Below are 13054 nucleotides of genomic sequence, written 5' to 3' on the forward strand. Positions count from 1 at the left end.
AGAATGAAGGACGACTCGTTCTATAGTTCAGAAGAATCAGCCAATCAGATTAAAGATATGATGTTACATCATCTGTTTCCAGAAAGACGACAGTCTGGATTATTGCACATATCCTGAATGGTATATAGATGTCAATCTCTATTCACTTTACTTTATTTTATTTTATTTTTATTTTTATTTAAAAATAATTTATTGGTATTGATTGACTGATGGCTGTTTAGTCATATAATCACTGTTATTAAACTCTTACTAATTTATTACATTATTTCCCCCTATTATTCTATTCTATTATTTAGTTCAAATGCTGTAAACACTCAAATAACGTGATAGTAGCTACTATCAAGTTTTATTAAGTTGTTTATATCATTTTATTCTTACATTTTTACATTTTTCACATCAAGGACCCCCAAATGTATATTATGTATCTGGACACGGACCCCCATAAAAGATGTTTTAAATGTTTTTTTTTTGTTTTAATAATCTAAATCATTCCACATCGACTGCCAGAGTTAAAACCTCGTTCATAGCTGCCCTTGCCAGCGATTTTCGTGTTTTTTTGTTTTGTTATTTTGTTATTTAATTTTCATATAGATCGTCTAGCTCAGGGCTACTCAACTTAAGATGGCTCAGGGGCCACTCAGCAAAATACCAAAAGTCCAAGGGGCCGCAAGCTAAAAATGACGGTCCTATTTTGGATTTTTCGATTTTGTAACACACACTACGCATTGTTATTGTTATAAGAAAATGTACATTTTGACATCATATTCTTTTCACTGTACCTGTTTATTTTGTGTGTATGTCCAGTGGCATCAGTTCAGCAAAAGCTAAGGTATGGCAAGGTTAGGGTTGCCAACTCCCAGAGATTAAAATAACGGACACCTACCCTGGGCGCGCGGCAAAGCCGCGCGGACGGAAAAAAATGGGGGTCAAACCCCCCAAAAAACCCGAAATGCATAGAAAACTATGCATTATACCTGTAACAATTGATGTTTGTTTTTGAAAAAAAAAATTGCAACCCATATATTTGAACGGAAATGTATATTTTTATCCTGTGCTTAACAAAAAAAAAAAAAACATGAGGGGCCGCCAAGACGCTCACGCAGCGGGTTGAGTAGCGCTGATCTAGCTGGACTTTTGAATCGTTTTGATCGTTCCACCACTAGAGAGCAGCAAATAGCCAGCTTGATCAGCTCGCTGACACACTCGCCCCCCCACCCCACACCCAGTGAAACAGTCAAATACATCAAATCGGATGTGAAGTGGTCTCAGATTCTCTGATCGGTGAAAATTACGATGTGATACACGACGGGGATGACTGTTCGTCACCCAGACCATAGATTATAGAAGGGGAGGTGTCCGATCGTTTTTTATACCGTGTGAAAAACCGTGTGTTTCCCTATTCTGGCCGAAAATGACTGGGGAAAAAAAAAAAAAAAAACGGATACGGAACCCAAGTCATGAAACCGGATGCAGTGGTGGGTGAAGTAAGTGGAACCTGAAACTTAGAGTGATTCATTACAGAATAGCGTGATCAGAGCATAAAGATCAAAAGAGACCATAGATCGCATTAATGCGATCTTGGCGGCCAGGCGCGCTATTTATTAGATCGCATTAATGCGATAATGGCGGCCAAAATAAAATATCAAGGTTTTTAAAATATTTTCAAAAATAGCAGATCTACAAGCTCACAACGCGTGATGCGTTGTGAGCTTGCAGATCTGCTATTTTTGAAGAGCCGAAGTAACTTATGTTGATGCTATATTAACGCATTTTTCTTGGGACCCCCACTAGGACCCCTGGGGGTCCCCGGACCCCACTTTGAGAACCAGTGGGAGCAGATTGATTGATTGATGTACTTTATTTAGTAAGACATGAGAACAACAGTACATGGAAGTACAAATTCACAATACAAGGTCTACTAAACCTAATGGTGAAGAGCATGTTGACTCATTTTACAAAAAACAGGGTGTACGCAAAGATGATTTTAAACTCTCCCCTGTGAAAACAGAAGAGGTGTTTAAAAAATGTAATGCTCTTCATCAACACAGAGCCACAGGCCTCGACAATATCCCCTCCAAATTTCTAAAAGACTCAGCCGCCTCCATTGCTCCAATCATTACCCACATAATAAACCTCTCCATCATACAGGGACGGGTCCCTAACGATTTCAAAAAAGCAAGGGTGACCCCTCTGTACAAAAAAGGAAACAAATTAGACCCTGGCAACTACCGCCCTATTTCTATTCTTAGCTCCATCTCGAAAGTCATGGAAAAAATAGTCTATGAACAGGTCGATAAGTATCTTGCCGAGAAAAATCTAATCTACAAATTCCAATCTGGTTTCAGAACAAACCACTCCACTGACACATGCCTTCTCTATTTGAACGACTCTATCAAACAAGATGTCGACAAGGGCAAATATTGCGGCATGGTCATGCTGGACCTCCAGAAGGCCTTTGACACCGTTAATCACCCAATTATGATCAATAAGCTCAAAGCAATAGGTTTTGATGATACGTCAGTGAACTGGATGAGATCCTACCTGGAAGGGAGGGAGCAAGTGGTGGAAGTAAACGGCACCCAGTCCCCCCCCCCCCTCCCTGTGACTTGTGGTGTTCCTCAAGGAAGTATACTAGGAACCTTACTGTTCCTGATATATGTGAATGATATGTCATCAGCCTGCGACTGCAAACTGTTCCTGTTCGCAGATGACTCGGCCCTGCTAGTCTCGGATAGGGACAGGCTGCAGGTTGAGAAAACTCTCAGCTCTGAACTCAACAAGATCTGCATCTGGCTCTCTGACAACAAACTTTCATTACACCTGGGTAAAAACTGAATCCATCCTCTTTGGGTCCAGTCCTAACCTTAGCAAGGCAGAGAGTTTCACGATCAAAGTGGGTGATGATGTCATCAAAAGAAAGGATGAAATTACCTAGCTGGGCTCCATCTTGAAGGTAAACCTCTCTGGTAACAAAAACGACGGTAATCAAAATTGTCAACCAAACAACACGCTATTTGTGGAGGATTGATCGTCTAGTCAGTAAGAATACTTTAAAATTATTGCAGGGGCCCTCATTCAAGGTCATTATAATTATGCATGCACTTCATGGTATCACAACACCTCCAAGGCCTTAAAAACAAGGCTCCAAACATCCCAAAACAAACTTGTAAGGCTACTTCTTGGCCTCAATCACAAAACCCATCTAACCCCTGCTCATTTTGCTAGGATTGGATGGCTTAGGGTTGAGGACAGAGTACAGAAACTTGCTATGGGCCTGGTCTTCAAGATACACCACAACATTGGGATCCCCCTGTATTTGTCAAAATACTTCCAAAATGTTAATGAAGTCCATGATCATAACACCAGAGGCAGCTCCACAAATCATGTTCAACCCAGATTTGGCTCAACTAAGGGAATGAACTCGTTCTCATGCTATTCATCAAAAATGTGGAATGCCCTACCAAAAGGAGTAAAGGCGTGTAAAACCCTACTCACTTTCAAAACTGCCCTAAAGATACACCTTCAGGAGGCTGCAATTTGAAAATGGCCCCTGTCTAAGTCTTAACCTACCCCTCCCCTACCCCCCCTCTTTCATTTTCCTCTTTTGTATATATATTTTTTCTCTCTTCATACCAGTAACCTGAAAGCTGATTGTATGACATTCTGTATAGTAGTGTGTATATCTGTCTGTCTCTTATATGTCATCATGATTTGTGTGCATGGGGTTCTGATCTTAAACAAGCTGCGTGCTTAACTGAGTCTTCCAGTTTAGTAGACCTTGTATTGTGAATTTTGTACTTCCATGTACTGTGATTCTCATGTCTTACTAAATAAAAGTACATCAATCAAAACTGGAAGACTCATTAAGCACTGAGCTTGTTTAAGATGAGATCCCCATGCACACAAATCATGACCGCTGCCCACCCCTGGAAGCATACAGGCAGGGCCGGACTGGGACCAGGTAGCCCAGCAACCCTGTGTAAAGCATAGGCCACCACCTACGTTGCACATGAACTCTGCAGCTAGCCTGGCGTAGACAGACTATATCACTGCGTGGATGAGTCTGGTGCTTCTATGAGGACGTTTTTTCCAAGGGGGCGGGATCAAAACAATGACTCTCGACGCAATTGGTTAGACCTACAAACCAACTACCAATTACAGTCTCCCATATTCGAATACTGGGCCCTGATTGGTTACCCCCGTCTTCTGGAGCAGGAAATGGATTGTCTATGGAGCGGTGCCAGACCCAAATCGCAGAGTGCAAATTTTTTTTGCACTCGCAGATTTGTCTGGTCCCAGGCTACTCTGCAGCCGCATTGAGGCCACTGCTGAAAAGCATCCCAGCCCAAACATTAACGTAACTTATAATTGGGCCGCGCGACCCGGAAATAATCGTAATAATCCTTTTTTTTTTCCTTTTTTTTTTTGGTCGACCCAGCGCCCCACTGGCCCATCGGCCCACCGGGCGTCTGCCCGGTATGCCAAATGGCCAGTCCGACAGGTAACACACACACACACACACACACACACACACACACACACACACACACACACACACATACACACGCCAAGAAGAGAACATTTGTGTTAAAAAGAAGTCACATTTTCTCCATATTTTTTTTTTCTTTTTCAAGACGAATTCAAAAACAGAAGATATACAAGCTCACATATACATGGATAAGGTGGTTAAAATTATTGTGTTGATGTAATAACCTCATCCCCTGGATGATGATCCTCCCCCTCACGGACCCCATGGGGGTCCCCATACCCCACTTTGAGAACCACTGGAGTAGATATCCACGTAGACTTTCTAGCTGGAAATACCAGCCGGACACGTTTGTTTACAAACATTCTGTCTGTCTGTCTGTCTGTCTGTCTGTCTGTCTGTCTGTCTGTCTGTCTGTCTGTCTGTCTGTCTGTCTGTCTGTCTGTCTGTCTGTCTGTCTGTCTGTCTGTCTGTCTGTCTCTCTGTCTGTCTGTCTGTCTGTCTGTCTGTCTGTCTGTCTGTCTGTCTGTCTGTCTGTCTGTCTGTCTGTCTGTAGTTCTTTGGAGCTCCTCCCACTGTTAGGTCAAAGGTCAGATGTGTACACAGCTGTCATCATTGAAGAACCAGAGTCATATATAGGAAGAGAGGTAAGAAAAAACTAAACTCTCCTTTAATTACTGCTGCTAGACTAGTGAGTTAATTTGACTACATTCATTCCCTAAAAGTATCCTAACACTGTGTGTGTGTGTGTGTGTGTGTGTGTGTGTGTGTGTGTGTGTGTGTGTGTGTGTGTGTGTGTGTGTGTGTGTGTGTGTGTGTGTGTGTGTGTGTGTGTGTGTGTAATCTGAGTTCCCAGAAGTTTTCGCCTGCTCTGGCGAGGAACTTCTGGGCCAGAGCCCTGGTATTTGTGGGCGGGATGTAGCTTACGCTCAGAATCTGAGCGGACACGCCTCTTACCGGTCTGACTCGTCTAAAAAGTCCGATGAGAGGCAAACAGCAGTACACAACAATGGCGGCCGCAATTTCTCAAGGGGAAATTGCTTCCCGTCGATCCTATTTAGATAGAACACCCACTGCATGTGGATCCCGCCCCCTTTTCTTCATTGGCTGTTGATTTGAATCACAACGCAGTGGCCGCGCCCCTGCTGTCCAAGCTCCGATGCAATGCCTCCCAGACTAGTGTGTGTGTGTCTGTGGGTGTGTGTGTGTGTGTGTGTGTGTGTGTGTGTGTGTGTGTGTGTGTGTGTGTGTGTGTGTGCGTGTGCGTGTGTGTGTACGTATGTGCGTGCGTGCAGGTCATATTAGACTTATTACCTTACGTAGGAGTCGTGGTGACGAGGGCTCTGTCTACAGATCGCCCCCTGGTGGAGAAAGTGAAGATTACAACATTTCCCTCTCTGCACCTGTACTCCAATGGTACACACACACATGTGGCTGTGTGAGTACACACACACACACACACACACACACACACACACACACACACACACACACACACACACACACACAAAATATTATGAATCCACATTTTTTGTTTTACATATTTTAGGGTTAGACACTTTGTGAGCTTATAGATCTGTTATGATGTGTGTGATACCGAGGCACAACTAGACGCGTCGCAATTCAGGGCAATTGCAAAGTGTGGTTGCGCCGACGCCGGTCGCAGGTTGCCGCCGCCCGGACTTGAGGAATATGCTTGGAGGAATACCATCGGAGGCCGCGTGACGTGCCATTCGAATTTGGTGCTGATTGGATCCTGTGTTCGTGATACATGGCGTTTTGATTTGAAGAAATAGGCCCCTCCCACTAAAATAAATAAGCCCCTCCCACAAATGTAGCGGGCCAATGACATCGTCATGTCACTCCTGAGATCACCTGCTTTTCAATTTGAGAGGAGTGATCCCCCCAAAAATCATGTTTTTGCATCAAACGGTTACGTTTTGCGCAGTTGTGGCGCCCCCTAAGGGTCAAAGTGGATTCGTTGAGTAAACCACCCTCGACATGTGATTCAAATTTGGGATCGATTGGACGTTTCGTTCGTGATTTTTGGCATTTTTGGTAAAAACGGGCTCCTCCCACTAACTTTGGAAGCCAATTACGGACGAACGGTATGGACTATCAAAATGCCATTCGGATAGGTTTATCGCATGAGTCCAGAGATCACGTGTACCGAATTTTGTGAGATTTGGAGAAAAAAAAATAGGAAAAGGTGCAAAAAGTGTGTTTTGAAGAAAATTCAAAATGGCGGAAAATCTATCCTGACGCAAATGGGCGTGGCCTATATGGGGAGATGCGTAGTGACCCAAGGAATCCAGGGAAAAAAAAATTCATTTTGATTTTACGACCTACGGTTCAAGAGTTATAGGCTAAAACGTAAAGGGCGCTGTTATAGCGCCACCATGTGGCCGATTAGTGTAATTATCTTTTCAATAATTTCGGACTAAATTATGAACCTCCCCTCTAAATGTGGTAACTCTAACTCTTACGGTTTCTGAGAAAAAAATACTTGAATGAGTTTTTTCACTTTTACATTAAAGCGGAAGGGGAAATTTAATGCACTAATAAATCAATATCAATTAAACTATTTAACCAATCTCTTAGCAAAATACAAGCGCACGATTCCAGGTCAAGACGGTCATTTTGAGATATGGCACAACATTGGGGAATAAAAACTGTGGGAGGAGATGCGCGGCAAAGTATTGTTTATCTATAAATAAAGTTCATCAAGTACTATAGTCTGGTTGCCCTGTTAGGTCAACCACACTAATAAAGTGTGAGGATTACTATAGTCTGGTTGCCCTGTTAGGGCAACCACACTAACTAAGTATAAATCAGGTATAACTCTAAACTTAAGCTGGTCTCACACTGCAAGATACGAAACGTTATGAGCTTGTATATTGGCTATTTTCACTCGTTTTTTAACATCTCCCACTATATTTAAGCAAACCTCTGTCATCAAAGGGAACCTCTGTCATCAAGGAATTCTGTCATCAAGGAATTTTGTCATCAAGGAATTCTGTCATCAAAACCTGTTCAGCAGGATTCTCTCAAACAGCGGAGATTCTGCGTTTATGGTTATGGGATGCTTGGCATTTGTTGTCGCCATGGTTACAGCGCCGCAAGCTATGGGATGATCAAAGTGTGCATGCGTCAACCTACGGCTGCCGTGCGCCTGCCTCACGCTCCTGCAAACTTAAGAATTTGTATTTATGCCCCGTGTCACACACTGTGTTTTATGAGCAGAAGGACGGTTTGGATATCATCTCCATAGCACTAGCGCTCACATTCACACGTGACATGTTCTAATCCAGGTTGTGTTATTAGCACACATAACTTAGCCTAGCTCAAACAGCTTTATCCATTAAGACCAGGAACGCATCTGTCATTTTAAGATTTATTTGGCTATTCCTAAAAATTGCAGATCTACAAGCTCACGGCACTGAGTGCAACACTTATGGAATACTTTCATTGCCGTAAGCAAGGAGATACTTAGTTTTGTTGTTACTTTTATTTGTATTGCCATGAAGGACTTTATTATATCTGTGCGAAATTGCTAAAATAAATTATTATTCTGTTGTTTACTTTATTAAGCATTTCTAGACAGACAGACAGACAGAATATTAAGGTATATAATAATAATAATAATAATAATAATAAATTAACAGTCACACTTTTGTGGATTACAGTAAAATTGTAATGACAAATTCCAAGATGAACTCTGTAAAATAACACTTTGTTGATATATGAAACAAAAATAAAAATAAATTAACCCATTAAGACCGGGAACGCATCTGTGTCATTTTAGATTTCTTTGGCTATTCAAAAAATAGCAGATATACAAGCTCATAGCACGGCACTCGTGCTATGAGCTTGTATATCTGCTATTTTTGAATAGCCAAAGAAATTTAAAATGACTGATTGAATGGGTTAACAAATCAAAAAAGCGACCGATGGAATAATGGAAGAAATAAAATAATCCACCGTTGCAGCCCCCCAACATGGACGCTTTACTCTTCCACCTTCCTGGCCCGTCTTCTCCTCCTTCTCACTTGCTTCTTCGGCGCAGTCCTCCTCACGGGCCTCCTGCGGCGCCTGGTGGACCTCCTGCGTCTCCTGGTGGTGGTTTTGGCCGCGGCCGCGCGCCGCCTCCTCCTCCTGGGCCTAGCGGACGCGGCGCGTCTCCTGGCGGCGGCGGTGCTCCGCCTCCTCCTGCGTCTGACCGTTCTCTTGGGACCCGCCGCGTTCACGGTCGTTCTCCTCCTCCTCCTCCTCGCTTCTGTCCTCGAGAACCACATTAATGAATCTGTCCCTTCCTTCTCAGAGTCACCGTGGGTGATTCCAAAGCTGTGCTAGCCCCCCCTTATGGAAAAAAACGAAAATATTGATAACACGGTTTTTACACCTATGCTCTACTCTTTGAAAACAATTTTTTGACCGTGTTTGGCACCTGATGTGTTAATAAAGAGCTGGAGAGACATGGAGACTCCATTTACTGAACAAACACTCTATAGCAATGAGTACTATCACAATATAGAGCTGTTTAACACTTATTTGAACCAAAGTAAATCACTTACCTTACCTTTCAAATAAAAGCAAAAAAGGCAGTGAATCAGACAAAACAGTGAGGACATGAATAACAAAGGGGGGGCAGTGGCTCAGGGGTAGAGTGGCCGGTAGAGCGGCCGGATGGGAACCGTGAGGTTCCCAGTTCGATCCCGGGCTCCCCCAGAGTTAGTGTCAAAGTGTCCTTGAGCAAGACTCTGAACCCCTAATTGCTCCTGATGAGCAGGTTGGTGCCTTGCATGGTTTCCTCCTCCATCGGTGTATGAGTGTGTGTGTGAATGGGTGAATGTAATGCACAATCTATGTAAAGCGCTTTGGATAAAAACGCTATATAAATGCACCATTTACCATTTAACATCAGAGAGATTTAAAAATCAACTAAAAGCAAGAGTGAAGAAATAGGTCTTGAGCTGTGCTTTAAAGCTATTTACAGAGGGTGCCTGTCTTAGGTGTAATGGGAGTTAATGAAGTCAAAGACGTCGCTGCCATGTTATTTGTGTCCAAAGTGTCCACTGATACCCCAAACTACATAGTGCTGCTTTAACACTTCATTCTCATGCAGAGTGTTGTTTTGTTTCTGTTGAAATGTATTAAAATAAAGATGTTTTAATTAATATCAGTGATTAACCTCCAACTCCATAATGTGAACATAAAATTCCATATCTCAAAATATTACAATATTACATGAGACCACTGAGGAAGAAGTTATATGGCTGCTTATATCTAACCTTTATATTTTACCATCACTTATAATACTTCTACAATACAGTATGATATTTGACAGCTTGTAAGAGTCTAAATGTCTCCACTAGGTCTAATAGCTATTGTTTTGGTACAGACTATCTTGTTATGGTTCAGTTTGTCCTTGAAGCAGCTACAGTATAACTATGATCTCTGCCCTGAGCTCTTGGCAGAACTACCGTACCACTGACATGAGTGTTATTGTACTTCTCCCCATGATATCATGTACATAAAGCATAATCATCACCACCTAGAATATTGTCTCGACTCCTATGTGCCTCATCGACTGCTGATTGATCCAGAATTCCATGACACCATATTACTATAGAGTGTTTGTTCAGTAACAGGAGTCTCCATGTCTCTCCAGCTCTTTACTAAATAATTGCATTTTCAGTTTGGGATACCAATCTTATCCAATCAGGAGAGAGAACTCACACAGGATACACATTAAACAAGTGGAATTGGAAGTGATGAAACTTAAACTGGAACACTATAACATTGAAGCTGATGAATGGTCACTCTCTCTTGATTGGCTGAAATTGGCAACCCACCTGCAGTGAAATTTAAGAGAACATGAGGCACAATTATGTTTTCTCATTCCTTTATTGATATTGTGACATTCCATTCAAACCAAGCAAATTAAAGCCAAAATCTAACATCTGAACTTCAAACCATTCATGATCAGGGGTGCAGATCCCAGGGGGGAAGGAGGGGACATGTCTGATATGTTCCTCCAATAAAATATTTAGAAATAAATTATATCATTTAAAATATATATTTACAAGAAAGTGATTCCACTTTTGAAATCATTCTCACATACAGTAAACACAATACTTTGTGAAGGTTTTTTTTTTTCCACCCGTGTGTCCTGATCATCAACAACTGCCAAATAAATGAATCCACAACCTTCATCATCATCATCATCATCACTTGTCCACAGATCTGTTAACTAGTTTAATGAGTGAAGTTCAGCCAATATGAACGGATAGAAACAAAACAGTGGAGCTGAAAAACGGAAAGTAAATAATACTGACCAAGAAATATCTAAACTGTCAGAATTAGACACATATTTTATTCTTTACTTTAGTTTTTTGTGAAGGAGGCCGATGCACACCCCAAGGGTTAGCGACAAGTGCGTAAGTAAAAAATGTACAAATTATGGAGGAGATCTCTGATGGTTAGACCAAAGAATAGGACCCGCACACCGTCTGGATCTTGCAAAAAATGTAGCTCTTTATTCTTAATCAACGTTTCGGTCGTTAGACCTTCATCAGGACAGACAATACAGAACACATCAACCACCAAACATTTTAAAGGCTACACCTCCCAAGTGAAGGTCATCGGACATGCAACCCATTGGCTGCACCCGCAATCTCAGACCTAAAGCCACTCCCACCACCATCATATTAAAGCAACACCAATCCCATTCACAAAATACATTTTTTTTTGGGTCACAGCAACACTAATTACGGCTCTGAATAGCAGAGGAAAAGGCCTGTACATGTCATCGGGCCAGGTCTTCAATATCTATAAAGGAAGAGATAATATTAGTGGACCCAATAATAATAAAAAGACACACAGTGAGAATAAAGGTAAAAATAAACGAATCGAGCACAACAGGTCTATTACATAGCTAGTCCATCCAAATAACGCATGACTAATCACAGCATAACATTAAGTACAAATTCATCATTTAAGCCTTTTGGGGCCAGTGTTTGGAGTGTGAAGATCCAGTAGGCTTCTCTTCTCTTTAGGAGAAGGACAATTCCCTGGAATCTAAAAGAGGATATGTCATGTTTAGCATCATTAAAATGAATAGCGACAGGATATTCGCCATCATTCCTGTGTATTGAGCTTTTGTGCTCACTGATGTTGTTTTAATTTACGGGTAGTTTTGCCAACGTATGCTAGACCACAAGGGCACTGAATCATGTAGATTACATGGGTGCTATCACAGGTGATGATACTTCTAATAGGAAACTATTTTTTCCTGTGTGTGGATGTCTAAAGTGCGTTAGTTTGGTTGTGTTATTACACTGCGCACTTCTCTACATGTAAAGTGTCTTGAGACAACTTGTTGTGATTTGACACTATAATAAAATTGAATTGAATTGAATTGAATGTCATGAAGAACTCTGATTGTGTGTGTGATCATTATTTAATGTTTCAATATAGTTTAGAACTGAAATATTATGTTTGTGTATTCTGACGACAGAAACTATACAAAGTAATTTGATGAACCGCCCACACTAATTGGGACTCCCTCTTCCTTTGGTGTGTCGCACAGGTGGCGCCTAAACCCTGACCTTTAGCGTCACAAAAACGATGTCTATAAACCTGACCTTAACCCTAAACCCTGACCTTTAACCTTACAAAAACGATGTCTATAAACCTGACCTTAACCCTAAACCCTGACCTTTAACCTCACAAACACTATGTCTATAAACCTAACCTTAACACTAACCTCAAAACCACGTCGACATGGGCTCACACTAATTATCGTTAGCCTTGGCTAGCCATTTAGCATTTTTAAAGGACACATTTGTAAAAAAGGAGGATGATGTCATCATTGTGCTGCTGTTATGAGTATTTAAAAGCAGAATGGACACACAACTTTCCTCCTCTCTCCACCAGAGGGCAGCGATGACTCTCTGCTTCTCTGAAAACACACCCAGGTGTTCTGTGAAAAGACAATAAACAAATAAGAATCAGAATGTATTAACTGTGTGAACATGTTAACACTTTAGAATAACCTTCCCTTATAATAGTAAATTAATCATTCCCAAATGATCAGTTAATGTGTTATTCATAACTTGTCAAATGTTTGTTAATGGTTTAATGATTTAAAACTATGCTATACATGGTGAATAGATCATGAGCAAGTTGTTAGTTTACCAAGAGGACCCCCCCCCCCATCTGACCACATTGTCATCAGTGTTGTCTGATACAACAAATCATTTGATTATTACATTTGATTATTAGATTCATTATTATAAGAAATTAAGCAGAAGACACATGATAATGTGAATTCACGCGACCGGGATGGTTTACCAGGCTAGTTGTTGCACTTCTTACACAAGCATGTTGTTTTGTGTATGTTTTATAGTTTTATACACTTTTATACATTACAAAAAAAAAGGTTTAGTAGAAAGAAAGAGGAAGTGAACCTGGGTGTGTGGGAGGAGTCTAAAGATCGTCATTGGTTGTCGGCACCAGAATACGACCTGATAGAAGAAGAAGAGAGACAAAAAACAGACACAAATA

At 41.4% G+C, this 13054-nt stretch overlaps 1 protein-coding gene across 1 annotated transcript in view; it reads right to left on the reverse strand.

Moving 5' to 3' along the window:
* Positions 1-13054, reverse strand: part of LOC308088131 (H-2 class II histocompatibility antigen, E-S beta chain-like) — a 129149-nt gene that overhangs the window by 111118 nt on the left and 4977 nt on the right. The window lies entirely within an intron of this gene.

Source organism: Gymnoscopelus braueri (assembly GCF_963280865.1).
Source record: "Gymnoscopelus braueri genome assembly, chromosome: 7".
Taxonomy (NCBI): domain Eukaryota; kingdom Metazoa; phylum Chordata; class Actinopteri; order Myctophiformes; family Myctophidae; genus Gymnoscopelus; species Gymnoscopelus braueri.